Below are 24220 nucleotides of genomic sequence, written 5' to 3'. Positions count from 1 at the left end.
TTGGTGATACAGCACGCGAGTCATTTGGCCAATCACAGTCAAGATAACAGCAGCGTCTTCTTTGAAAAGCCCCTGGCTGCAGCTTTTCCCGCGTATGAATTCGCGCCTATTCACGCCTACTTCTAGAACCTACTGCACGCGAGTCATTTGGCCAATCACAGTCAAGACAGCGGCAGCGTTGGACACTGACATTAGTTTTGAGGTAAGTGCTGTTATCCCTGCAAACAATATAATTGTTTTCTCTAACGTTGTGGTTAGTTAACATGTTTAACATTAATGTTATAATGGAAGTGTCGCCTAGTCAGCTAACTAAGATCAGCAAATTGTGTTGTTAGCTTACAATGTTAGTTCAGTGTCACTGTGAAGGATTTTGGCAAGCTAAGTTATCTCCTCCACTGCATTACTGTTAATTTCGTTGACGAGTAACGTACTTTTCGTCATTATTTTCATCAACGACATTTACACCTTTATAATGACAGCATTTTTATAACCGTTTCGGTCACATTTGGTCGGGGAAAAAAAATTATTTTGATTAATATGCACGAGGGAGAGAGAGCAAGACAGTGAAGGTGAGGGCGCGCGCGCGGCCGGGGCTCTCTCTCTTTTGTAACTGGTCTTTTGAATTTTTTCTGTATGAAAAAATAACGTCATATCATAAATTATAGGAAACCCAGCAACAACGATTATCAGTTTCTCCTCCATTTTCTCGGAACTAATGTTTTGGTTGGAACAAAAGTTTACATGTTTCTCCGAAATCAGCCAGCGCGAAGGACGTCTATATTCTGATTGGTTGCTGGCGTTTTGCCACTGCTTGCCGCTGAACCGCGTCATAGCTCATAGATGATCCGAAAAATGGCAGTGAGTAATAAACCTAATGTGGTCTGTGTCCTTAATATTGATCAAGCAACAAAAGAAAAAGAAAAGCATTCACTAAGGATTAATTATATAATTCTTTTAAATATGTCTGCTTGAAAGAATAAAGAATGATGTATGCAAGTAGTTATAAAGAATGCATATATCATTCATTGAAAAAAGACTGTTCCACTTTAGGGAAAGTGGTTTTATTTCATTTTAAGATAAGTCACAGTAGTTAAATCGTACTCGGTTACTAATGTAACCTCGGTTCTCTCTAGAAGAGGGAACGAGTATTGCGTAAGTAGCTTACGCATCGGGAAAGTCTTCTTTCTTCGAGATCTGAAGCCAAAAAATTATCCTTAATTTTGTATTCATTGTCAACGCAGTGCAGCAGCCGACAGACCTAGGCAGGCTAAATAAGCGTGCTCATTGGCTGCTCGGCTGCAACTGCTTAAGCCTATCGGTGAGCGCTCTGAACGCGGCAACCAATGAGGGCGCTTCGCGCCCTCCACACCCTTCTAACCGTCAGAATGGGCGTGGCCAGCGTGTATATATTCAGCGCTCACAGGCTAAAATTCTGGTTTTCGCAGTCTGAAGCGCAAAAGCTCGTGGCGCGACACGGCAGGTTACGCAATACTCGTTCCCTCTTCTAGAGAGAACCGAGGTTACATTAGTAACCGAGTACGTTCTCTTACGAGAGGTTCTCTCGTATTGCGTAAGTAGCTTACGCATCGGGAACCCTTTGTCAACGCCGTGTGCGCCGAGCATCCAGCCCATGAATCCCAGGGGAACCGGGGAAAACACTCTGCTGGGAAATGTGGCCGGTCGGAGAGACGGGCCAGCGCAGTACATGCACTTCATGCAGCATATGAAATAGAGCGGCGCGGCCGGTCTATAAACATAACAGTACAAACAGTAGGGCCGGCGGAGCGAGCCCATACAGTACATAAGCACTCATAAGGGTAGGAGAAAACGACATAGTCGGTCTCACATGAAGAGAAAAATTCCCGCGCGGCAGAGAATAATGCGGGCGGCCAGCAGCGCGGGCCAGCACCGATAACAGCGCGTAACGGGAAATAAGAAACAGAACGGATCAGCCGGTCTGAGTCAAACACTTCACCCTGAGTAGTTACCAGAATAGCGCCAGCATATGAACGTAGTCTGCACACGGGAGCTGGGCAGAGCATACATGTCACTTATACTGACAATATTTTTGCCTGTAGGGCAGGAACTTCCAGGTTATAAAACCTCACGAATGTTGACGGGGAGGCCCAGCTCGCCGCCATACAAATGTCGTGGATAGAAATTCCGCTGGACCAGGCCCACGACGAGGCCATGCCTCTAGTGGAATGGGCTCTGATGCCCAGAGGGCACTGCAGGTGTTTGGAGGCATAAGCTGCTGCTATCGCATCCACTATCCACCTGGACAAGCTCTGCTTCGAGGCGGCAAGACCTTTGGTGCGTCCGCCGAAGGAAACAAAGAGCTGCTTTGAACGCCTGAAAGCGGCGGAGCACGTGATGTAAACTCTCAGCGCCCGGACAGGGCATAGGAGGTTATCACTGTCCCCACTATCGGATGCTGGCAGAGCCGAGAGGGAAATAACTTGTGCCCTAAACAGGGTTCCAATCGCTTTGGGGATGTAACCGTGCCTCGGTCGGAGAATGACTTTCGAGTCATTCGGCCCGAACTCGAGACATGCAGGGCTAACAGATAGCGCGTGCAAATCACCCACTCGTTTGACTGAAGACAGAGCTATCAGAAAAACGGTTTTAAGCGACAGATACTTTAAATCCGCGGATTCAAGCGGTTCAAAGGGAAAAGCCTTTAGGGCCGCCAGGACCAAGGACAGATCCCACGAGGGAACCGAGGGGGGCCGCGGGGGATTCATCCGTCTAGCTCCTCTGAGGAAGCGGATAATGAGCTCATTCCTTCCCATTTCCCGGCCGCGCGTCGTCTCAGCGAACGCTGTAATAGCGGCTACATATACTTTGAGCGTGGAAGGGGATCTGCCCTTTTCCAACAGCTCTTGTAAGAAGGAGAGCACCCGCGGGACCCCGCATGCGCGCGGATCCAGGTTTTGAGTAGCGCACCATTTAGAAAACACCGACCATTTAGACGCATAGAGCCGTCTCGTGGAGGGGGCTCTCGACTGTGTGATCGTGTTCACGACCCCTTCTGACAGGTCAACGGGTATCCGTTGATCACCCATGCATGCAGCGACCAGCGCTCTGGATGGGGATGCCAGATCGATCCAGCGGCTTGGGAGAGGAGATCCTTTCTCACCGGGATCGGCCACGGGGGTGAGTGCGACAGCCTCACTAGCTCTGGGTACCAAGTTTGGTTTTCCCATCGCGGGGCTATAAGCAGCACTGAGTGGTGCGTTTCTCTGATCCTCGAAATGACCTGTGGCAACAGGGAGATCGGAGGAAAAGCATACAGCGGGAGGCTGGGCCATGTCTGGGACAGCGCGTCCTCGCTCTTCAAATTAAAACTTCAGGCATTGAGCATTGTCTTTCGACGCAAAGAGGTCGATTTCCGCTCTGCCGAATAGGCGCCAGAGAAACTGGACTGTCTGGAGGTGCAGAGACCATTCTCCCGGGGGAATGTTGTCCCTGGACAGTCTGTCTGGACCGACATTCAGGTGGCCCGGTACGTGCGCGGCTTTCAGCGAGCGGTAAGCCCACACGAGAAGGCGTTCTGTCAGCCTGCACAGATTCCTGGATCTGACACCGCCCTGTCGGTTCACATAGGATACCACGGACATGTTGTCCGAGCGGACTAGCACATGGTGATCCCGTATGAATGGGAGGAAGCGCCTGAGCGCGTTCTCGACCGCTATCATCTCCAAACAGTTTATGTGGAGGCATTTTTCCCGGTCTGACCATAGGCCAAAAGCCGGTTTGCCCTCGAACAGAGCGCCCCAGCCTGAGGTGGAAGCGTCCGTCGAGATAATTTTGCGGTGTGAGATAGCTCCCATTGTCACTCCCCGCTGGTACCAGTCGACCGCTAACCAGGGCTTCAGAGCTGAAACGCAGCTCTGAGTCACTCTGATGCGAATACCGCCGGAAGCCCATGCTCTGTGAGGCACTCGGGCATTCAGCCAGCGTTGTAGCGGGCGCATTCGTAAAAGACCCAGCCGAAGCACTGCTGCGGCTGAGGCCATACAACCCAGTAGCCTCTGAAATGTTTTGAGAGGTACGGTGCTGCCCGGCCGGAGGGACGCGGCCAGGCGTCGAATGCAGCGCGCGCGCTGTGTCGACAGGTGGGCCGTGTACTGATATACCTGACCGTCGAAGGCGAATCTCAAGAATGGCCTGTGACGGGGTATTATCAGGATCTGAAAAGCACGCGTCTTTTAGATCGAGAGATATAAACCAGTCCCTCGGGCGAATTTGCGCGAGAATTTGTCTGGTTGAGAGCATTTTGAACGGTCTTCTCATAAGAGCCTCGTTCAAACGTCTCAGATCCAAAATTGGTCTGAGTGCTCCGTCCTTCTTGGGAACGAGGAAATAACGGCTGTAAAAGCCCGACTCGCTCATGGAAGGGGAAACCGGTTCCATAGCCCTTTTGCACAGAAGTGTAGCTATTTCTGCTCGAAGTAGATGTGCTACTTCCCCATTCACTCTGGTCTCGATACGCGCTTGAAAGCGCGGAGGGCGGCGAGCGAACTGCAGAGTATAGCCCTGTTTTACTGTGCTTAGCACCCGTTCTGATGCGCCTGGAATAGTTTCCCACGCTTTTGCGTGTGCAGCCAGGGGCAGAATGGCCTCCGGGCTCCGATCGCCGCGCATCGCGGGCTCGAGAGCTCGAAACGGAGGGGCGGGCGCGGCGCGCGCGCTCTTGGTGCTTAGATACGGCAGATCGCACGCAGCGATAGCTGGCCATTTTACACACAGTGTCCCGGTGGCTTTAGACGGGGAACATAAAGTGTGAGGCGCGACGCGCGATGGCGGCGTCGGGGCGAAAATGTTCGTTAGTATGTGTGAGCGCTCGAGGGCGGGCACAGGAGTTACATTCAGGGGCGGGCGCGGCGCGCGCGCTCTTGGTGGTTAGATACGGCGGATCGCACGTAGCGATAGCTGGCCGTTTTACACACAGTGTCCCGGTGGCTTTGAACGGGGAACATATAGTGTGAGGCGCGAAAATGTATGTGTGAGCGCTCGAGGGCGGGCACAGGACTCACATTTAAAACATGACCGGTCGTGCGAGGCCGTGTGACAGAGCGGGCAGTGAGTAGGTGTGGGCACGGAGAAGTGGACACGTGACCTACTTTTAACACTAAAGCGGCTTTTGCCTGCTTCATGAGAGTGGGCTCTGTGAGAGACACGGGATGTATAGTGCTTGTGTACAGGGGTGAGCACAGAACGTGGGCACATTCACTGTACTAGAAACACATACGGCGTCAGCCGTGCAACCAGACATTATGCTCTTTTGACATTTTTCTGGGTTGCCGTGAGAACGGCGGATGCGCGCAGGCGAGCGGGTAGATACCGGCTCGTTGACTGCGGGGTAAACAGCTGCAGTAGCCGTGGCAACGGGGACTGACAGAGCGTTAAGCTTCGACGGTGGTCCAGCCGCAGGGCTGCGGGATTTAACCGTCTTTTCTTCTCTCGTGTTTAGACGCTCAAAAAATACTCGAGCACCCTGAGAAGGTGTGGTGCGAGGGGTGGGTTCGCTTTCTGTAAGTAAGAAAGACTGGCCGCGAGCTCGGAGAAGCAAGCAGCATAAATTTTATTTTCCCCGAGAGCTGGGCTCGAACGCGGGTCTCTCGCATGAAAGCGTATGATTCTGCCACTGAGCCACAGGGGAATCACATAGGCTTTAAGTTAGCGCGAGCATATAAAAAGCGACCTCATGTGTCGCGTCGGCGTTCGTTTGCAGGCGAGCGTGTGTTTAAAACAGGCTCGTTTACTGCAATAGTAATATTTCCAGTCGCCTGAACTTAAGAGGGGACTGAGAAATGTGTGAGAATTGGCGGTTGTCCAGCCGTTGCGAGACTAACACACTCTCTTCTCTTTTCGCCGGTGAGTGAGGCGCGTACGCTGAACGCTGCTCGTGACCGTCCGCTTTGTCCTCCCTTGAACGGCGCAATCTGCGCGGCCCAACGAGGGAGAGAGCGGGCTTGTTTTCTGTATGTAAGAAAAACTGGCCGCGAGCTCGGAGAAGCGAACAGCATAAACTTTAACTGCCGCGAGAGCGGGGACCGAACCCCGGTCTCTAGCTTGACAGTCTAGGATTCCGCCACTGAGCCACAGGGGAGAATACATTAGTATCATGTCTTGTGACGGCTTTGCTTGCAGGCGAGCGTGTATTATAACAGGCTCGTATACTGCAATAGTAACAATTCCAGTCGCCTGAACTTAAGAGGGGACTGAGAAATGTGTGAGAATGGAGGTTATAGTCCAGGCCACGGCGGGACGAAAACACTCTGTTCCCCTTTCACCAGTGACGCGCGAGGACGGAGTAGCTTTCTTGTAACGTAAAGAGAGCTCAGACCGTCCGCTCCTGCCATCCCTTGTGAGCGGCGCAGTTTGCGCGGCTCGAACAGAGGGAGAGGAAACTCGCTCCGAGACCGTCCGCTCCTGCCATCCCTCGTGAGCGGCGTATTGCACGGCTCGAACAGAGGGAGAGGAAACTCGCTCCGGGACCGTCCGCTTCTGCCATCCCTTGTGAGCGGCGTACTGCACGGCTCGAACAGAGGGAGAGTACGGGTATCTATCACATTCTCCTCATCTCCTGACGCGGCGGCGGCGCGGGCAGAGCCGGCGGTAGAGCGGCCGGGAGGGAGAGGGCGAGAGAGAGCTCGAGGGAGAGGTTCCGGCGAGCTCCTCAGTCACAACAGTCTCCGGTGGTCGCTGCGAGCGGCGCTTCTTATTGCGCGGCCCGGCAGGGACAGGCGGAGCGACAGCTTGGTCGAAAGCTTCAAGTCGAGCCCGCAGGGTCGACATTGAAAGCTCTTCGCACTCGGAGAGTGCGGTGGCGGCGTGCCCGCGGCCCAGGCGGAGAGCGCAGAGAGGTGGCGGTCTCCGTTGCTGAGCGGGGCGCGGCACGAGCCGCAAAAACGAGGCGTTTTTACAAAAACGCCTCGTGCTCTTTTAGAGAACACACAGAAACAGTAATAATGTAAAGGATATGTCGCCGGATAGCGTAGCAGGCACGGATGGCTGAAGGCGGCGAAGACGGCCGGCTTCCTCAGGCGCTGTCCTAAGCTTGCTGGTCGCTGGTTTCAACGGCGGCGGCTCTCAAGATCCAGCGATGCGAAGAGCGTCGCTGAAGACAAGAAAATCAGAATTTTAGCCTGTGAGCGCTGAATATATACACGCTGGCCACGCCCATTCTGACGGTTAGAAGGGTGTGGAGGGCGCGAAGCGCCCTCATTGGTTGCCGCGTTCAGAGCGCTCACCGATAGGCTTAAGCAGTTGCAGCCGAGCAGCCAATGAGCACGCTTATTTAGCCTGCCTAGGTCTGTCGGCTGCTGCACTGCGTTGACAATGAATACAAAATTAAGGATAATTTTTTGGCTTCAGATCTCGAAGAAAGAAGACTTTCCCGATGCGTAAGCTACTTACGCAATACGAGAGAACCTCTCGTAAGAGAACTGTATCTGTATTGCATGTTCAAGCTTTAAAATCAATTATATTAACAGGTTAATAGATGTTTTATCCGGGAGTAAGTTATATGGGTTTGGACATTTTAGAGACATTCTAAATTAATGCATTACAATTTAACTAAACCCATTATATATTTTTTTTGACTGAAATCTTATTGTATTTTGTCGACTAAAACTAGACTAAAACTAAAACAATTCAGATGACTAAAATATGACTAAAACTAAATGGCATTTTAGTCAAAAGACTATGACTAAAACTAAATCAAAATTTGCTGTCAAAATTAACATTGTTATCTGATTTTTTTTTATGTATATCTTGTCGTAAGAAATGAGCGAAATGAAAACGAACACGTAATGAAACAAGACCCATTGGTGTCTGATTTAACGTTAATGAGTGATCGAAACACCTGCTCTGGCGGATCATTTAACGTTGACTAATGCAGTGGGAGTTAGCCTTAACAAACATTTATGATCATAAAAAAGGAGCCCAGCATTTAATATATTGACAATTTTTTTTCAGAATGAGCGAGCTTAAAGAGGAGGATTCTATTTATATAAGACAGCTTGACTCAGGGCTGAGGTGCAGATGGAGCTGGGCCTGGCTAAAGATTGAGGTCAAGACCGAGGTGAAGGGAGTCCAGCACAGCTTCCCGCTGTCACAGTATTTTAAAAAAAAATTGACAAAGCGGGGTATTCAAAATGCAGCCTTTGCTCTAAAGAAATAAACTACAGCAACAAGGGCTCTCATGCTCTTTCGGCACACTGCCAAACAGAGGTGCACCGTCAAAAAGTGTGCACTGTAATGACTACAGCCAGTGTCCTTCCAGTCTCAAGTCAAAGTGCTCCCAAGGCGGGGCCTGAAGCCATGAGGGCGCGAGTTAGGGTGCCTGTACCTACATGTCAGCGGGTTGCTAATGCAGAGGTGTGTTTTATAAATTAAATAGGCTTGTAGTTTTCCGTGTCACTAAATAATTTAAATAACTACTATTTCACTGTTGACAGGTTACTTGACATTTGCCAGTAAGCTATTGTCAGGCTACACAGAAGTAGGCTACATTACCAGGACAATTTGTATGTAGTGTACTACTGTATATGGTGTGTTTATTCAATTGTACTAGAGTTGAACTAGACTCATTAGGATTCTCAGGGTTATAATAAAAGGCAGGTTCGATCTTCCGGTGTCATGGCGGCAGCATAGTACACCTTGGCGTCCACCTTCCACAAATGTAAGACAATTTATTGTGTGTGCGGTCAGTTCTCCACTATTTATGAATGAACGTTAATTACAAAGCATAGCCAGGAGTAAATGCGAAAAACAAGACAAACCATTGCTGCCCAGAGAAGCGTGATGGATGAACTTCAGGGAGAGCTCGGTGTTCAAAATGCGGCTCTGGTAAAAGTAATGGAGGCGACCATGGCGAAATACTTCAATGAGGCCGACGAGAAATCAGAAGCTCGTTTCAATAGACTCGAGAAACGACTTGATAATATGCACGCAACCCTTTCGCGGCATACGGAAGAGATAAGGTCCATTCGTACTGAATCAGTGAACCTTCGGGAGCGTACTGCCAATGTGGAAAAATCGTCTGCCTTATGTGTGAAGAATCTACAAACCTTCGAAGCTAAATTAACTGAGATGGAGGACAGAGCACGCCGGGATAACCTGCTTGTATTCAACCTCAAAGAAGGAGCTGAAGGGGCGAATGCCCGCGCTTACCTGATGGAGAAGATTGCGGAATGGTTTCCTGTCCTCGAATCCTCTTTGCCTGAGTTGATGAGGTGCCATCGCCTTGGGAAACCTCCTACGCATGGATCTGTTAAGGCACGTCCTCGTCCGCTTATGATTAAGTGCCTCCGCTTCACAGATCGAGATCGCCTGCTTGGCGAGGCGAGGAAAAGCCCGCCTGAAGTGGATGGCGACCTATTGACGTTTACTGCAGATTACAGCGAGGCTACAACAAGACGTCGGAAGCCGTGCTATAAGATCATGTATGAGGCTCGTACTCATGGATTCAAGACTTTTCTTCTCTACCCAGCTACAATCAAGCTCTCGCGGGGGAAAGATACTTATACTTTCCAGGAGGCGAGTGAGGCTGAAAAGTTCGTTGTTTCCTTGAAGGACTAAAACTACTGTTTAGGTTTGGTGAAAAGCTTCGAAGGGTAAGACTGATGTTAGAAGCTTATTTTGACAAAAGTTCCTAGGAACCGTTCAGGCTGAGCTACATGGTGTTTATTTTTGTGTATTTTCTTTTTTGTATTATATTTTGATATGAGCTGTTCATATGTTGTTATTTTTTATAGTTAGCAGTTAATTTATTAGCACTCTTATGGCATGTTAAGCGAACAGCAAGCTACTCTGTTAAGTGCTGAGGAAGAAATGGCTTGAGGATAACTATTTGCTTGATTTACTAAGTGTGGCGCTCTGATCCGCAGCTTAAAGGCAAACTTTTATATTTTGTTGGAGGATGGGTGGGGGGCTATGACTGTTCTACCAAGATGACTGGTATATTTTTTGGGAGGGCGGGTAGTCTTTCTCCTTTTTTGAGAGGACTTTGGATGGTCAAGGCTGAGCATTTTTTGTTTGTTTATGTGGTTGATGTGTTTTTTTTCTACTTTTTTCCCTGTCTTTATTATTATTATTATTATTATTATTATTATTATTATTATTATTATTATTATTATTTTTGTGATTCCTTGTGTGTGTGTGTGTGTGTATGTATGTGTGGTGGATGGATGTGCCGATTTGGGCATTGACCTTACCAAAACTTTGTTCCTTAGTAAATATTGTCCTTGTTTTGCTTCTTTATATTTACAAAACTACAATATGATTAAATATGAGTAGAATAAATGTCATGTCATGGAATGCACGAGGCCTTAATTCTCCCCAGAAGCGCATAAGCACTCTGAAGTTTCTTTTTAGAAAGAATATCCACTTTGCTTTTATTCAAGAATCTCATTTACTTGAAGCTGATGTACATAGATTTAAGAATAAGTACTATCATGTGGTCGCTTCCTCTTGCTACACCAAGAAGAGCAAAGGTGTTTGTATAGTTGCAAAATGTAATCTAAATTATACTATTCTGGGCACAGGGGGATCCGATGACGGTCGAATTACTCTCTGTAAAATAGCTTTCAATGGTACTAAAATTGCATTGATGAGTGTTTACGCTCCGAATTGTTTTGATCAGCATTTTTATAATGCATTGGCTTCTATATTAACAGATCTTCCAGAGTACCAACTGTTAATAGGGGGTGACTTTAATGCTGTATGGCTTCACGATATTGATAGAACAGGGGTAACAGAAAGCAGAGATCAGCGACTGGCATCTATTGCATTGAAAAAACTGTCTACTGACTATGGTATGACTGATACATGGCGAATGATGAATCCTTATTCCAGAGAATTTTCCTTTTTTTCATCTCGTCATAAATCTTTTTCAAGAATAGATTACATCCTTTCGTCTAAAACTCTTTTCAATGACATTTGTAGAACTGAAATGACCCCAATAGCTTTATCCGATCACAGGGCTGTTCTATGTAGTTTTTCATTAAGAGTTGGTCAATCTAGGGCAGTTCGTTGGCGTTTTAATACGTCTTTGCTCCAGAATGATGTATTTATACATGAGCTGGGGGCTGAGTTGGAGGAATTTATTAAAATAAATGGTCCATCAGTCGATGATCCAAGAGTGCTATGGGATGCGGTCAAAGGGTGCATTAGGAATAAAACCATATCTTTCGCATCCTATCTCAATAAATCCAAAAAGTTTCGTATAAATTGCTTGGAGTCTGAAATTGCAGCTCTCGAACATGAAATGCTAAGTAATCCTTCTCCAGAAAACATCTGTAAGAGACAGAAATTAGTCGATGAACTTAGCAGTTTGTTAATAAGAGAAGCAGAATTTACTATCCATCGCACTAGGCAAAATCACTATCATAGCAGTGCTCGTCCCAGCCGTTTGCTCGCTTACAAATTAAGGAAAAATGATGATTTAGCAAAGATATCAGCTATAAGGACTAAAGAGGGGGAAATAACATCTGACCCGGTATGCATTAACAGTACTTTTCAACTATTTTATCAAAGTCTTTACACGTCAGAGGTACCTCATGATGACAAAGCCTGCTTTGAATTCCTTGAATCATTACAATTACCTAAATTGCCTTCTGAAGCTGTATGTTCCTTAGAGGCACCCATTCAGTTGGAAGAATTGAGATTAGCGATTAAAGCAATGAGTAGAGGTAGGTCTCCGGGCCTGGATGGGTTTCCACCAGAACTGTTCGAGGCCTATTGGCCCCAGCTTGGTCCTCTATTGTTGAATATGCTTAATTTCTCTATTAATAGAGGCTCCTTTTCTGCCAGTTCAAATATTGCAATAATATCTTTATTACTTAAGAAGGATAAACCATCTCACGACTGTTCCTCTTATCGGCCCTTAAGTCTTTTGAATTGTGAGGTCAAGCTTTACGCTAAGGTCTTAGCTACACGTTTAGAGTGCTACATGCCTCATTTAGTTCATTATGACCAAACTGGATTTATTAAGTCTAGACTAGCATCGGATAATGTCCGTCGCTTGCTTCATATTATAGATTTTGCCTCCAATTCAGAAGATCAAAATGCCATTCTCTCATTAGACGCTGAGAAGGCTTTTGATCGACTAGAATGGTGTTATTTGTGGTCTGTCCTTCAAGTCATGGGCTTCAGTGATAGCTTTATCTCTATGATAAAGTTACTGTATACCAACCCCTCTGCAGTCGTTATAACGGGCAGCAACTGTTCAGTTAGGTTCCCAGTTACAAGATCGTCCCGTCAGGGTTGCCCTTTATCTCCACTTTTATTTTATTTATCTTTGGAACCTGTTGCTCAGGCAATACGGCAGTCGGAGGCTTTAGAACCAATTATTATTCTAGACACTCCACATTGTATTTCTTTGTATGCAGATGACATTTTAATTTTTACAAAAAATCCTTCTAAATCCCTTCCACATCTTCTTAAAATTTTTGAGAATTTTAGCAGTATTTCAGGCTACAAAATAAACTGGACAAAATCAGCTTTAATGCTGCTGGGGGGATTGGACGATCAGATACCACTTTTCAATATTCCTGTTGTCAGTAGTTTTACATATCTAGGAGTGTCAATTAGTCCCTCACTCAACATGTTAACTGCTGAGAACTACAATAAAGTTTTAAAAAATGTGGAGGATGACCTGAATAGATGGGGGATGCTCCCTACTTCTTTTCAGTCTAGACTCTCAGTTGTTAAGATGAATATATTGCCTCGTGTTAATTTTGTGAGCAGTATGATCCCCCTAGCTCCACCAGGCGGTTACTGGAATAAGCTACATTCAATCGTTAGCTCTTATTTATGGAATAGAAAAAAACCTAGAATCAAAGCATCTACTTTACAAAGACATAAATTATCAGGAGGTGTTAATTTGCCTAATTTTGAATGGTATTCCTGGAGCTTTGTTTTACGCTCTCTTGCTACATGGTTGAATCCAGATATTCTGGTGTCATGGCGTCCCATTGAAGAACGTCTAATTCATCCACATTGTCTGTCTAGCCTGGTATATTCCAATATACCCCATAGTATAGTTAAACGCAATTTTGGACCAATAATTTCTTATCTTTTGATGGTATGGCGTAAAGTCCACCGATTTGCTAAAATCCCAAACACTTTCTTCACTCAGTCCCCTATCTTCAACAATTATTCACTCTTAATAGAGAAGAAACCAATCATCTTCCCCCAGTGGAGCAATAGAGGGGTCTGTGTCCTTAAGGATATCTTAGGGGAACAGGGTCTTCGTGCATTCCATGATTTAGAGAGAGCTTATAATTTATCAGGCACTTTTTATTTTTATTTACAATTACGTGCAGCAATGCGCGCTCAGGGTGTTCCTTGGGGTATTGAGTTGGGGAATCATCCCCTTCATGTAATCTTTGATACTAAAGGTAAAATTAGTGGCATTGTTTCAGAGATATACAAATTTATAACTAAAGCTTCACATAAGCCCTTATTATTTTTCAGACTCTGGAAGACAGATTTTAACATCTCCCAGGATCCAGATTGGTGTGTGGTTTGGTCAAACATATCTCTATCATCTAGAAACCTTAATCATCAAATGATACATTACAGATTGATCCATAGGTTTTACTTAACTCCGCGAAGATTACAGCAAATGAAACTCAGAGATAACCCATATTGTGATTTTTGTCCAGATAAAATAAATGCTACTTTTTATCATATGGTGTGGCAGTGTCCAGAGGTCAATAGTTTTTGGCATAGTGTTTCATCCATCATGTCCAGTATTATCAAAGAACCCATCCCTCCTTTACCATGTTTGCTTCTCCTTAACGACACATCGTCTCTAAAGCTTACCATCAATAATAGGCGTCTCCTTTTGGCTGGGTTGACAGCCGCCAAAAGGATGATAGTTTGTCGTTGGAAACCACCACATACATTGTCCGTGAGGAAATGGCTTGCTTCTTATCGGGATATTGTTCAGCTAGAGCTCTCTACAGCACGTTTGCATTATGCCAAAACCTCTAATATTGACTGTTGGTCAGAGCTATTAGAGAAAATAAATGAAATGATGTAGATAAGGTCGGATTCTCTCTCTTCTTAATTGTTTATTTCTGATTTGTTTTATATATGCTGCCCAACTGTTTTTTTTTTTTTTTTTTTTTCTTTATACAATGTGTAATGTTTAAATGTTCAGCTTCATGTTGTACATGCATTTCATTCAGTTTTGTTATTATTATCTAGAATATTGTATCGTTTTCTATGAATTTTATAATATGAAGGAAGAATTCAGGACGTGCTTGATACCTTCAATTATGATATATTTATTTGATATATGCAATGTCCAATATCCTGCGCTGTGTTCTATGATGTTATGTGGATCTCTGTGTGGATATTATAATAATGGAGAAAGGATGGATGGGTGGTAATGGAAAAGGGTTGAGAGGTGTGTGTGTGGGTGTGCGTGTGTGTTCCCTTCCTATTTTTTATTTTTTTTATTTTATTTTATTATTATTATTATTTTTTTATTTTTTTTTTCTCTCGTTGTTGTTCAATACCTTGAGCGAATCTTGTTGAGGGTTGGAGGGTGGGCTTGGGATGGGTAGGATATGGAGAGGGAAAGAGAAACAGAGATACAGACAACAGAATAAGCAATACTTTAATTGTGCTCCGTTCTATTTTCAGTGATGATGTAATCAGCCTAAGGTTTTCTCTTTATCTCGTGAAGGTGTTTCCTCTCCATTGTGTAAATAATGATTGTAAGAAAATAAATAAATAATTGATCACAAAAAAAATAATAAAAGGCAGGCTATTTGCAAAAGTTTTGCTTATGAAAATCTAATAATGTTTTCTTTGTCTAGGCGATGGTTCTCGCTACTCTTGCGGAACACACTCTTCCTTTTACATTTGCACCAGTGATGGTGAAGCTGGCCCAAACGCTGGCTACAGATAAAGTAGCTCTGAGTGGGTTGAAGCTGTCACGCACAGCAGCAGCATACAAAATGGTGCATGGATTGGGATTTACATTTTCGGAGAGGATCTTCAGCAATACACGGAAGTATCCATTTTCCATCAACCTCGACGAGAGTACTAACAATGGTGGTAAAAAAGTGCTTTCCATCCTGGTCAGCTACTTCAACCCAGACAAGAAGACGGTTGATGTGGAACACCTAGGCTCTTTAGAGGTTTTGAAGGTTAGCGCTCTCAAGCTAGAAAAGTTGATAGTTAAGTTCTTTAAGGATAACAACATCCCATGGTTCAACCTTGTAAGCATGCTGATGGACTCCTGCGGTGTTATGCGAGGAAGTAAAATGGGGTTGGAAACGAGAGTGCGCCAGAACCACTGCCCAAACCTACTTGATGTTGACGGTGATAGTTGCCACCATATCCACAATGCTGAAAAGGTTTTTGCAGCTCCTTTCAGCAATTATCTTGAACGGCTGTTTGGTGACCTACATGTAGATCATCAATGGGCTACAGACCAGGTTAGTTAATAATATTCAATTTCCATTATTGAAATATTTTTTAGTTCAGAATGATTCATGCTACTGACTTCAAGCTACTGACTGCAACATTAAACACTAAACCTTTTATCTTTACAATATACTTACCTGCTGCTATACTTGTTGGGAGACTGTATGTTCTATATGTAATTTAGATTCTAAAAAAAAATTTATCCTTAACTGACATATTTAGGCTACCTGAGCTCTTTGAGGAAAAAAACTGATTTGATGTATCTCTCTTTCTCAGTTGGCATACTTCAGAGAGATATGCGAGTTCATGGGCCTTCCTGGTTCCGCTCCCAAAAGGTTCATTCAGCATCGCTGGCTATCGGCTTATGATGTTGCCATTAGCACCCAGAGGCTGCTTCCTGCCTACAAGGTTCTTTACTATGGCTTTATGGACAGGGAAGACAAGGCCCTCTACAAGGACCCCTTGAGGCAGCTTTTTGCCAATTACAAAGTGAGGCACAGAGACAGATTCAGTCCTTTCATGAGGACCTCAGCAAAAAAGGTAACTCATCACAGTTATTTATCCTTGGATCTGTGATTGCCTACCTGCACTATGGTAACCAAAGGAATGTTAGCTTTTGTACAGAGCTTTGTTATAGAGCCTTTGATTTTTCCAGGAATGACGCAGCTGGGAAAAGACCGGAAGAAGAGGGTGGTTAGGAAGGTGTGGCATGAAGCCACCATAACTGAGCTGCACCTCAGTGTTTATACAGGAGTGCTACCGATCCTAAAGGAATATGTCATGGTGTTCCAGGTGAGTTGAAATTTGAGTCCTCTGCTTATGGCTACATTTCTCATCAGGTTTTTCAAAATAAGAAAAAATATCACAAATTATGAGAATTAGATTGATTATAAAAATGTTGCAGGATTCTGTGGTGCCTGGGTCTAGAAAATAAATTCTAGTGATCCCATGTCTAATAACTTCTGACAACATTTTATTTGACCACAGGGCATAATGTGTTTTCATAGTGGGGTGATCTAAGGGAATCCTTGTATTTATCTTTCGGGAGTCCTGAGTTAAAATTAATATGCATTTCTTTGTGGTTCAACGTACAAAAACACACACATGTTCAATGTATGTTAATGTTATTTTCTTTATAGGGCAGTCAGACACTTGTTCATAAACTGCATGAAAAACAGCTTCAAGTCTTTACCAACTTCCTTGCCTGCTTTGTCAAATCTGAGCACCTGAACCTGATGTCCAAAACTCTGGCTACTATGGAATTGGACAACAAACTGCTGCCTGTGAGGGAGATGTATGTGGGGCAGAAGGCTAATCAATTCAGAGTGGCACATCCACAACACCCTGTGAGTACTTTAAATTGTGAACTGCAATTAGAATGATTAATTATTGATTAGGAGCCTCTGCAGAGTTTGTATGATAAAAGTATAGTAAGTGTTGCTGATCTGTTTCAGCTGCTGAAGCCATTCCTGGAGGAAGTCTCCCAGGCATACATCACGTGTGCCAGGTACTTGCAAAAAAAGCTGCCACTGCAGAGCAAGACCCTCCAGTGTTTGTCGGCCATGGACCCAATACTGAGAGGGCACTCTCAAACTGGGTCTGAACTGAGGAAACTCACAGCAATGATGGATCACCTGCTGCCTGATGTTGACACACACCAGGAAATTCTCCAGTACAACGTAGATCAGTCCCTGCCCAGCTTCCAAGATGGAGATGATGTTGTGAGGTGGTGGGCCTGTGTCGACGATACTGGAAAATATCCAGGCCTGTGTCAAGCAGTGAAAGCTGCAATGTCAATATTCCATGGCCCATTAGTTGAATCTTCTTTTAGTATAATGGGCAACATTATTGACAAGAAAAGTACAAGCTTTAACATCACCACATTCAGCGCTATCCAGACTGTCAAATATACTCTACAGAGCAGAAAGCTGAGTGCTGTGGATATGTTCAGCCGAGATGATCCAAAATTTGAGCCAGTAGATAGAAGGCTGTGTGGGAACATAATTTCGGCTGGAACCAGGGACAAAGCCCAGCGGCAGCAAAAGCAGCTGAAAGTCAGCGAAAGGAGCGTGGAGTTTGGCTGCCAGCCATCCACTAGTGCTGCTGTAAATAGGGCAGAAGTGGTGGAGGAAGAAAGTGTGGCCCGAAAGAGGCACATGGCAAAACAAAGAAAACGGGCCCTTGAAAGGCTTGCCCAGGCCAAAAGAGTAAAAAAATGATTTTTTTTTTACTCCTCAGTCCCACTAGACCAGCTGCAGTATTGTTGTTTACAGTTTTGCAGTATTACAGTTGTTTTATGTTCAGTGGTGTTAATAAATGTTTCGTTTTTTTTACCTCAAGAAAACGTTGTATTTTCCCTTTATTTTCTTCTCTCTGGGGGGGTGTACTGAAAAATCTGTCACCTTTTTCAGTCCTTCTGAGTTTGCAGGTATGTCCTTAATTCCATATCCAGCATTTCAGTCTCTTCTTTCTCCATTCGTTCCTCTTCTTCCTCCTCCTGTTGCATATTATTCTCAGTCACTTCAATCATGCATCATTTTCTGCAGTCCCGCCATGCTTCTGCCTGCCAATCCATTGTTGCTCCTCTGTTACCTCTTCATTATCCCCAATCCAGTATTCACATTTAATCAGGGGTTTATCACATTCTGGACATTTCACCACCGTACAATCTCTAGCAAAGTGCCCTTGTTCCTCACACTTGAAGCACTTAAACTCGGTACAGTCCTTGACGATGTGCTCAGGACTTAAACACAATCTACAAGTCTTAACTTGCTTTACTGTGAATTATCCTGAAGTGTTGTAAGCCCTCCGCTGTCTCGAATCTAGTGATGTCCGGCACTGATGTTACCTCCTTTGGGAACTTGACTTTGAGGTCAAGTTCCCAAAGTTTTCCATACTCTGGAAATACTGCCTCTCATAAATAACATGAAGACTTCACAAAGCAAGTCTTACAATTAACAGCCTACACGAACATTTTGATCGATAATTTGATCGATCTGCAGTGTAAAACAAACAAAATCAAACAAAGATTATAACAGAAATGCAAATTAACACATTTGCAAAAAGAAAAGTGAAATATGTTCTGCAATAATATTGGCATGTTATGCGGTGTCCCCTTTCCCCCACCCGTGGCAGACATACTCTGGCGATGGAGCGCTATACGCTTTTTTGCATCGACTTTGATGTCCGACCATTTCTTTTTTATTTCCTCTCTGGTCCGAGGTTGTGAGGCTGCAGCATTAACGGCATCTACATCCTTTTGCCACTCAAGTGCCTTTTTGGCATTAGTAATGCCCACACTTTGCCCTTTAAACAACATTTTATTCCTCTTTTCCACCTCGCCAACGATAATTTCTACTTCACATTGAGTGAAGTTACATTTCTTGGTTTTCCTCTGTGTTTGCCATGATTTCGCAATCGATGAATATTAACTTGTGGGCGTTTTACAGACTATTTATGGGCAACTATGGGCGTGAGATGAAGCTGCAAAAGCTGCGCTACATTTAGAATTGATTGTGATTTATTAAGGGAAAACTGCGTAGGATATGCGTGCGCACGGTTTTATAAATCCGAATATTTCTGTGCGTACGTACGTCCTATGTTTAATCCGTTAATTTTTTTAATATGTTAATTTTACTTTTACTTGCATTTTTGCTTCCTCGCCTTGTGTGACATGACAGAACGATCTGACCATCGGATGGAAGCAGCAAGTGGTCCTGCGATGTCTTTGGATGATTTATTTGCCCGCAGTATCACCCGAATGGATTCACAGGAGGAGAGCCTCACCAACACAGGTCGTGCAGTTCAGGCTCTAGTTGCGCAGGTGTCCGAGCTCACCCAGCAGTTTCAACATCTGAGAGCTCCCAGTGCGCCACCCACGCCGCCAGTTACCCCCACACCACCTGAATCCCTCTTCCAGTAAGAACCTCGCCTGCCTGTTCCAGAATCCTATTCAGGAGAACCCAGCTACTGCAGAGCATTTCTTACTCAGTGTTCTACGCACTTCTCATTGCAACCGAGAACCTCCCACACTGAACGATCTAAGGTAGCATTAGTCCTGACTCTGCTGGCTGGAAGAGCGGCATTATGGGGAACAGCGGTGTGGGAGAACCAAAATCCCTGCTGTAAATCGTTCCAGGCATTCTCCGCCGAGATGAGGCAAGTATTCGACCGAGCCGTAGCGGGAAGAGAGGCGTCCAGAATACTCGCTGGCCTTCATCAAGGTGATCGTTCCGTATCGGACTATTCCATCGATTTCCGGACCTTGGCGGCAGAGTGCCACTGGAACGTGGAGGCGCAGTGGGACATGTTCCTGCATGGGCTGGCTGACCGTGTCCAGAAAGAGATCTACGTCCTGGACCATCCTAACTCTTAATGGCTTGATCGACTTAGCGCTGAGAGTGGATGCACAATTGACCAGAGCGGAACGACGTGTTCTTCCAAGCAGACTACATGGAGGAGTCGAGAGTTTGCGTTCCAGCGGCGGGGACACGGTCAGCCCTGTCTTCGATCACGAGCCCATGCAGGTGGGGAGAGCTTGGATTTCCCGGGAGGAGAAGGAAAGGCGGAGATCCCAGGGACTCTGCCTTTACTGTGGAGGGGCAGGGCACTATCTAAGTGCCTGCCCAGTAAAAGGTCAAGCCCTATAGTAACTATGAGGCTACTATTGGGTGGGATCTCCGCCGAGAAGACCTCATCATCATCTACGCTCCTCCCGGTAAGACTGAGATGGGCAACACACACACGACTGTAAAGCTTTACTGGATTCTGGGGCAGAAGGTAATTTCATGGACTATCAATTCGCACACATACTCACACACAAGATTTCAGTCCACGCTCTTAACGGTCAAGAACTCCCCAATATTTCACTCACTACTGGACCCGTTAATCTCATCACATCTGGCAACCATACGGAAACCCTATCATTTTTGCTCATGGACTCTTCTCTCGCACCTGTTGTTCTGGGTCACCCATGGTTAACCCTCTGGGGTCGACAAACGCACCCACGCGTTTTGCTGGATTTTTTTCACATAGCAGCAACATAAACTTAAAATACGCCGTCATTTATGGTCATACAGAAAAAAGAAATATGAAAAAACTATCTGTGATATTTCTACTTTTGTATGTGTCCACTTACAATAAAATCAAAACATTGTGCTTTTGTAAAATAAAGAAAATAAACAGGGTGTGCTTTCTGCCTCTCCGTCGCGGTGAACTTTTTTTTCTTGAGCACGTCTATAAACTGAAACAAAACTCAGCGAATACTTGTCACACATTTATGAGCCATATACCTTTATAAACATTTAAGTGTGTACTTTTAAATGATCGGATTCAAACTGAAAACAAATATTCTCTGTTTAAGTAATTTGTATATAACCAACAAGATGTCCAGTTTCTCAAACGCTTGCTCATTATTTTTAATTTGACCACGCGCGCAAAAGAGATTCACATGCAAATCTCCACATGGAACGCGATCGCGCTCATTAGCTACCTCAAAAAACAAAACACCACACTTCATAAGTCTCTGCTTTTCGTCGAGTTTGGAAGACACGCAGTGAGCTTACATTGGATTTACCTCAGAAGAAGAAGAACGCGATTTGAAGACAAGAAAGATGTAAGGTAAGAAATTCTTACTTATTAGTTAAATGTTATTGTTGCATAAACTTCACATTGCAGTTGAACTGTTGCTAGATATATGGTGAATATTATAATATTTAGACCCGTGTTTACTGTTACTGTGTTTGTGGATATCTGCTCAAATGTAGATATGTATAATATGGTAACCATAATGGCTGCGTCCGAAACCGCATACTTCCCTACTATATAGTAGGGAAAAAGCAGTAGGCGAGCGAATAAGTATGTCCGAATCCTTAGTATCCATAAAAGAGTAGGCGAGAATTACCAGAGTGACGTAGTAATTATCGCGAGATTCGGGCGTACGTATACTTATAGTGCGTCCGAATATGCCTACTTTCCTACTATATAGTAGGGGAAAACAGTATTTGAAAGGAGTATGTCCGAAACCTCAGTACTCATAAAAGAGTAGGCGAGAAGTTCCCGGATGGCTTACTGTTTCAGCCCAGATTTTCGAGTGCTCGACCGATAGATACTCTTCTATCCCAGGAGGCCACGCGAGATGATACGTCATTATCAAACATCGCAGAGATCAGCGACGCGGGTGCTTTCAAATGTGAGTAAACATGGTTCCTTTCGTTAAAATTGCAAGTGTTGAACTAATGTAGAGTAAACTGTTGAATTGTTAAAGGTGTACACAGTATAGTATAGTTGTGATTTTGCTGTAAAAACACGTTTTATTATGTATAACGTTAGCTAACAGGGGAGCTCCAGTAAGGACACGTAAGTTACGTCTCTAAAGTTGATTTATATAAACCATGGATTTATATAAACCAAGTTACGTCTCTAAAGTGGATTTATATAAACCATATACATCTTAAAGACGCTTATTTTAAATGTCTATTTACATCTGACAGGAAAATCTTCAATAAGTATTGCAGAAGAGCACATCACAACATGAAATAGACATCTGAGTGATCAATGTGCGCTATTATGTAGAATAAATCTATAAAGTGATAAACATAAGTTATCTATTTTATTTGTCCATTACTGTTGATAAATTGAGGAACATTTATGTTGGATAAAAAGTTAAAACAACCTCAGCATGTAAATGTAGTGTTGAGTTCATAAATCACAGAGGTAATGTGAATCTTGTCTGGATGTTACAGGGTCAGATGAACAGATGTGTGTTTATCCGGTGGAGAGTGGCTCATGAAGCTGAATGCTGCCATCAAAGGATTTGAGTGAGTATACTACAGAAATTAATAACAACAACTATTTAAATCTTAAGTTGTAGTTTATTTAATTATTGTAATTTCAAACAGAGCTATTACAGCACCTTTCTGATTCTTGATTTCTGTGCATTAGCTGCACAGCTTTTGTGGTGGAGCAGGACCTGCAAGGAAAGATGATGGCGGCATTTGTGAAAAAAAGCGTTTTTGTCTTATAAATAATACTGAAATCAAATGACATTTTGCGGTTAAAATGACTGCTTTTGTGTTATGTTTGTGCATTTTTGTGTGAGCACTGAGGATGAGGAGCCCAGAGCTGAATCCTGGAGATGGTGCCATGGACGAGAGCCTCCATCACTCCACCTGCCCTTATGAGACCCTCCATCACTCCACCTGCCCTTATGAGACCCTCCATCACTCCACCTGCCCTTATTGCCTCAGATTGTGAAGCACAACACATCACGCAACAACCTCTGGCACGAAGGCATGGCTCACCTCTGGTGGTCAGCTGATTCATCAGAATAAAGCTTTGTTTCATGTGTTGACTTGTATATGCATTTGTTTATTGTGTGATGGTGACTTTCATTCATTCTTTTATTAATTTATTAATATTTCTCATTGTTGTCAGTAAATAAAATATAATTATTTAATTAATGCTTTATTGAATTGTTTGAATGAAAATGTAGATATGTTCACTATATACACTTCTAGAGTGTATTCATGCATAGCTGTGTCATATGACATACATTACATTTTGTTTTATTCAATTATATCATTTTCAGTAAAAAGTAATATAATTAAGTATTGGTCAGCATTTATCGTTGTTGTTATTATTGTATGTTTTAGGGTGGGATAGCAATGCAATTCATTCTGGGGTAATATTAATTTTTAATAGTAATGATACTTACATTTTTCAAGTATAAAATCAACAGTTTTCTCCAAAGGCGAATTTTCGCTCAGCTGCCCTTTGTGCAGACATTACAAACGCTGAGGAAAACCATTCTAGGTAGGGCTGTCGAGTTACTGATGTTATAAGGTGTGTGTGTTTGGGTTTGCATCTATGGTTTGCACACATAATATGAGTTTTTTTACACAGGAAAAAAGAACCTACAAGGTTAAATATCTTAATATATATTTTCTTAAATAATTCATAATACATTTAAAAAATGCATTTTTTGCCTAGGCCTGAGGGATGAAACGAGAGTTAAATTCAACAAGAAAAAGAGGAAAACATAAAGCAGTTAGCCGCTTTTGCTTGTGGATGAAAATGTTTGGATATAAAATAAATAAATTAACAACATATTCAAGAGATGACAATTTTGGGATTCTGTAATAAAAATAAATAATATCGTTAAGGATAAAACGGTGGGTCACATTAGTAGGGTTAAATATAAGAACTTAAATCAACCCTAAATGTATTCACAAAATAAATGGGCAGCAGTTTCTTCAAAAAGACCACAAAATGAGTAAGTTTAATCAATATCAAGATATTTACAGATAGATTAATTAAACGTGTCGTTCAAATCTTTTAAGTTGTTGTGCGTGTGATAACACGTCGTAGGTCACATGATAACGTCAACATGGCAGATGTCCGGTTCGCATTCATACTCAACGAGATCTGGCTATAAAGTACCTACTCTTTTAGCGCTCGTTAAGTAAGTACTTATTGAAATTAAGTACCTACTCATTGAGTATGCGGTTTCGGACGCAGCCAGTGTTTCATATTTTGGAGCGTGCCGTGCGTTTGAATGTTTCATATTTTGGAGCGCGATTGCATTTGAAAAGCAAAACGCACCAGGCTTCATGTTTTTACTATTATCTCATTTCATATCATCATAACGAATGGAAACATTTGAAGTAACATATGATAATCAATATATTTTTCTCTAGCGTAGTTGTTACTGAAATCTTTTGGAAGATTTATAGGCTGCTATAGGTTATTGCTATTATTATTTTAT

Source organism: Abramis brama (genome assembly GCF_963993115.1).
Source record: "Abramis brama genome assembly, chromosome: 6".
Taxonomy (NCBI): Eukaryota; Metazoa; Chordata; class Actinopteri; order Cypriniformes; family Leuciscidae; genus Abramis; species Abramis brama.
This window is presented reverse-complemented; position numbering follows the sequence as displayed.